Source organism: Chinchilla lanigera, unplaced genomic scaffold, assembly GCF_000276665.1.
Source record: "Chinchilla lanigera isolate Chin_1 unplaced genomic scaffold, ChiLan1.0 scaffold00007, whole genome shotgun sequence".
Taxonomy (NCBI): domain Eukaryota; kingdom Metazoa; phylum Chordata; class Mammalia; order Rodentia; family Chinchillidae; genus Chinchilla; species Chinchilla lanigera.
The window spans coordinates 16,489,333-16,495,219 of NW_004955408.1; the positions used below are offsets into that span (position 1 = coordinate 16,489,333).

Genomic DNA, 5,887 nt, shown 5'->3' on the forward strand with positions numbered 1-5,887 from the left:
GCATAAAAGTCACCATGTTGAGCAGTCTAATGGCAACCATTGACAAGCTGCTTAGATAAATGGTATCTTCTGCATTCATTGTGTTGGAAGGGTCTAGAGCAAAGGGAAAAATAAAACGTAGCAAAACAAAACCTAGTACTGTTCCAGTGGATTGAGCTGGAAAAATAAAAGTCCCCTAAGATTCAGATGGCACTTGACTATCATTTTATAATGGTTTCCCTTCCAGTGAAACTACTCCATTACGTCCCAGTTTCTCTCCAAGTGTTGAACGGTCCTTAATATCATCCAAGCCATTTACTTGTCACTCATATTTAATACCTGTAAATTTCTTCTTAATGGCATCTTTAGAGCTAGCATAAATCATCTTGCTTTCTAAGGGTGCACTTTTAAAAGCCCAGAATATGAATCCTAGGTCTTCTTTCTTAGACTCTTTCATTGCATATGTGGTATCATACAAAGCATATTGACAGTCATTCACAGGTAGCAACTTCACAAAAGATGTGTAGGCATCTTCTCTAGTATCACCAATAATACCCACAAAGATCTGTTTTGCTTCCTCTGTAGTTATTTGTCGTTTGTCATTGCTTAAACAGAAGAGAACTGCTTTCTTTTGCTTTATGATCTCTTCTTGTGTAGAATATTTCATTACTTTCATATCATTAAAAACTCTTTTTAGTTTTTCTTCCTTTTGTTTTTGTTTTTATTTTTCTTCTGGTACTGGGAATCGAACTCACGACCTTGTGCTTACCAAGCAGGTGCTGTGCTGCTGAGCTAAATCCATAGCCCCTCATTAAAAACTTTGATGACTTCATGATTCATTTTAACTCCAGATGCCATAGTACCTGCACTGTGACTGCAGTGATGGCTCAGGCTTGGGCCTGATATTTTATATGAACTTTATCTTCCTGTTTGTTTTGCAAAGTAAATCACTTTGCAACTAAAAATGAGATTCATTATAGTAAGTCCCCAACTCAGGAACATTTGAGTCATGAGCTTTCACAAATGTATAAAATTCACTTTGTCAGCTTACTTACAAACAAATCTGATTTATGAGCAATTTTCCCAGAATGAAACTTCTTCATAATTTAGGGGGTTCTGTATTATGGGGTGGACTAGTCACTTTCAGATTGGAGAACAAAATGTCGAACATGTGCAACTTAAGGGAAGAAAGGTTTATTTGGTTCACCATGGTTAGTCCATGGTTGGCTGACTCCGATGAAGAAGTAGCATGGTGAAGGGCACAGCAGAAGAAAGCTGTTCAACTGATGGTGATCAAGAAGCAGTGACAGAAGGGAGGAGCCTGGGACAAAAATACACCCTTCAAGGCCATACCCTTAGTGAACCACCTCTTCTGACCAGGTGTCAGCTTTAAAGTGCACATTCAAGTATGAGCTCATCAACTGATCAATCCAATGAGTATAGCCCTCAAATTATCTAATTAGATCCCAAAAGTCCACCTCTGAACACAATGAAGTTTTGGAGGGACATTTTAGATTTAAAGCATACCATTCTGACCCTTGCCCCCCAAAATGCTCATGTCCCTCTCAATATAAAAAATGCATTTAATACACCTCTAAGAGTCCTCAAAGTCAACAGCTCCAGCATTCTTGAAAAGCCTAAATCCAAAGTCTCCTCTGAGACTCAAGAAAGACTCTTAGCTGTGAGTCCCGATAGAAATGGAAGAGAGAGTTAAATACTGAGAGCATATAATGGCACAAGATAAGCATTCTCCACCTAAAAGGGAGAAGTAGGGGGATGGAAAGGAGTGGCACTAAAGCAAGACCAAAACCCAGCAGGGCCAACATTAAGTCCTGCATGTCCACGACCTACGCAAGTTATGGAAAGATGTGAAGTTCAAACCATCATGTGTTTATGGCCTTGCTAGTTATAGTCCATATGACCTCTCTCTTGGTCTCGCTGCACTTGCTGCTTGTAGTCTTCCTCAAGACCTTTCATGTCTCTGGCATCTCAACTTTACTTTGGGTTTCAGCCTCACAGCTTCATACACTGCCCTCCAAGTGGCACCCTGCCTGGCTTCCCTGGCCTTTTGAAATCTGAGTGGAAGCCAGCAATAGCCATGCCACAGTCTGAATGTAGGCCTGCTGTGAAATTTGCTCTTCCAGATCAATTAATCTATGCCCTTAATGTAAATCTACAAAGTTTCAGGACATGGATAAAATGAAGACAATTTTTTTGGGCCAGAAATATAAATGACCATAGCAATCCTCTTTCCTCAGCCTCCCAAGTGGTAAGTTTACAGATGTGCATCACAACCCGGCCTCTCCTTTTTATTTTTTATTTTAAAAGGCTCTTGCTAAATTGCTCAGGCTGAGTTTAAAGAGACAACACTCAGTAGATTCACATTATACTGAAAGCAAATATTTGGGCCAGAGTATACACATGTAAAATATATAGTGGAAGGTACAACATTATTGAACCATTCTGTAACAAAAGGACAATCATAAGTCCTAAAAGACTTCTGTTCCTAAAAAAATAAAATATACCTGACTTTGCATTTCAAAAGTCCTATTGACAATTTATACTGCAGTTGACAAAGTCTCAAATATTTTCCCAGGAGTGAAGAGTTTTTTGCCTTTAGGGAATATTTGGAACATGTGGAAGTAAATGTTAGCATATTTTCTGTCTGAGAAAATGTTCAAATTTTTTGAGTTTGCATAGTCTCTACAAATGACCAATTTCAAGAGTTCTGGTGACTCTACTAAAAATCAAGTTGGAAAAAATGCTCAAAATAGGAATTTATATTTCTTTACTTATTTTGAGTTAGAAGGGAGAATTTAGAAGGACCTATCTGTTAAATTCTCATTTTATCTGTAATTTCTTTATACCGTATACATTTTTTATGCCTTGTTAAAAATAAAACATGCAAATTTTAAGGTTTTCACTCTAAGAATTTAGTTTTGTACAGGAATTGAATCTAGGGTCTCTTCACTGATCTACATCCATATCTCTTTTTATTTTTTATTTTAAGCCAGGATCCTTTCTCCTCTCTCTCTCTCTCTCTCTCTCTCTCTCTCTCTCTCTCTCTCTCTCTCTGTGTGTGTGTGTGTGTGTGTGTGTGTGTGTGTGTGTGTGTGTCTTTTTTGAGACAGGGTTTCACTATGCAGTTCAGGCTGGCCTTGAACTCACTTTATAGCCCAGGCTGGCCTTAACTCACAGCAATCCCCTTTCCTCAGCCTCCTAAGTGCTAGGTTTATAGATGTGCACCACAACCCAGCCTCTCCTTTCTATTTTTTGTTTTAAAAAGGCTCTTGCTAAATTGCTCAAGCTGGGTTTAACTTGCAATATTCCTACCACAGCTTCCCAGAACGTTGGGATTACAAATGTGCACTTAGGGTCCTTTCATATAAATAATACTTTAGAGTTTTAAATTGGCTGTCAGTCAGTTATTTATAATGACCTTTATAATAAATAATGTGTTTAATTCTCAGCATTTTATGTTGAGGGTCCTTTACAATGGCTAGTGTTTAAAACCCATGTAATCCAAGTCAGATTTTAGATAGAGGACCAATTTTATGTTAGTTGGGGACTTTTATTAACAAGAGACAATCCTCAATAGATTCAGAATATACTGAAAGCAAAAATTTGGGACAATTAAAAATCTAATGCTGGGAAGAGTGGGAAGCTGTTGTCCCAGCACTTGGGAGGCCAAGGCAGAAGGATAGCCATGAGTTTGAGGCCAGCCTAAACTACATAGAAAGACCTTGTCTCAAAAAAAAAAAAAAAAAAATCTTCCTGATTTAAGAAATTGAAAGAAAATATTTTCCATCCAGAGCTCCAAAGGACATTTGCTATCTGGATTTAGAGCTCCATAATAAGAAGGTAGCTAAGGGTGCCAAAAACAAAAGAAGGGTTCAGCTGTGTTATTCTTCTTCTATGGTGAAGACGAGTAATCTTAACCATTGAAAATAAAAGGAAATATTTCCAGTTCCAGAAACCAACTTATTTTTGAACCTAGAAAGGGCAAATGGCTATAATGCTGTCTTGGTTACTTTTTTCTCGCTGCTGGGACAAAATACCTGACGCCCAAAATTAAGGAAGGAAAGGTTTATTTCGCTTACAGCTCGTGGAAGTTTCAGCCCGTACTTGGCACTTTATAAGGCAGAGTGGCACGTGGCAGAGGGCTGCATCTCAGGACGGCAGCCACAGCTAAGCAACAACTCACTTATACCGGGGCGGAATGGGGGAGGAGTGTCCCAAGCAGCTTCTTCCTCTCCCTCACATATGCAAACTATCCACTCCAGGGCGGGTGCAGCTCTCACACCCATATTCAAACTCTAAAAGCCTGCCACATGTCCGCATGAGGCACTGGGGGGACACACAGACATAAACCATAAGAAATGCGTTCAGCAATTCTGGCCTCAAGTACCTTACTAGAAAGCATTTACAATCTCCACTTCCTATTTGTCAGTTAATGCTGCAACTGTGCTTGTAGATTTTTATGTAAACTAAAATGTATTATTCAAGTGAGAATTGTGACAGAGCGTATTTTTATGTGTAATCTATTTTGTAAAGTCACATCGGAAACACAGCATTCCTAATCAAAGATAAAATATTTAGTCCTGAAATTATGACTCATTATTTCTTGGCATATTAGACAGTAAAAACATGACATAGTTGTGTACTCAATATGACTTAAAAATGTCAAACTAAACAATTACAATAGGCCTTATCTCACTAAACCAGTGGGAGGAGCTCATTATGAATCCCAAAATAAACTTATGAATCTGTGGTCATACATCAAAAAGAACTGCAACTGGGTGTAGGCCTTCACAAAGTTCAGTTATTTGTCTTTAGATTCTCTGCACCATGAACAGTATAATTCCATGACATTGGTATGGGGAAGGGGACTGAAAAAATTCAATTAGTACTACAGTTATTTTTCAAGGAATCTTATTTTTGTACTATTTATCCAATTTACTGAAGATTGAGAGAAAATAAAAAATCTATTAAATTTGTATTTAGATAATATTCAAGCCAGCTTTAGAATCCTCACACAGATTTAGACTTGATTTGTAGATAATCATTTTACTTAATAGCTGAAGGGTTTGTCTTATGCCTCATTCAGCTTTTGTTCACTCTTCATCTCCAAAATTTTTTCTGTTATATCTATATAATCTTCTGCAAAAGAAAATCAAAAGCATCAATTTTACTGAAGTCCTTTGTGGGGGAGGCTGTGGTTGTAGATGGCATAATTTTTGATATAAATGAGTTTTATGACACACATGTGCTTTCATCTCTATTTCTCTTTTTTTTACCAGGTGATCTTTCTAATGAAAATATATTTCTTTATTAAATATATCTTAAATTTTTAATCAGCATATAACTCTATATGGCACAAAATATGACATTATCTTTCTCCCTCTCTCTCTCTTTCTCTTTCACCCTCTTTCTCTCTCTCACACACACACACACAGTCTGCCAAAATATGTATACTGTTATGGTTTGTGTCTGTGTGTCCCCCCAAAGCCTCAAGCAGCCATGGGGCAGGCTTTTAGAGTTTGATGGGTGTGAGAGCTACACCCACCCTGGGGTGGATAGTTTGCATATGTAAGGGAGAGAAAGAAGCTGCTTGAGGCCATTCCTCCCCCATTCCTCACTGGTGTGTGCTGGTTGCTTAGCTGTGTTCTGCCTCCATGAGCTGTAGCTCTCTGCCATGTGCCAGTCTGCCTTGTAATCTGCCAAGTATGGACTGAAACCTCCGTGAACTGTAAGCAAAATGAGAAAAGTAACCAAGACATATACATAGTTCACTGTACTATTAAATGTCTGGAAACAAGTGGTTACCACTTTGAGCACCTCATATTAATCTCATGATGTCTCAGTAAATGTAGTATTAAAATATTTATACAAAATTTTATTTTCCTGA

At 38.0% G+C, this 5,887-nt stretch overlaps 1 pseudogene; it reads right to left on the bottom strand.

The window, feature by feature from the left end:
• Positions 1 to 205: 205 nt before the first annotated feature.
• LOC102004041 lies at positions 206 to 664 on the bottom strand (annotated as a pseudogene).
• Positions 665 to 5,887: the final 5,223 nt, after the last annotated feature.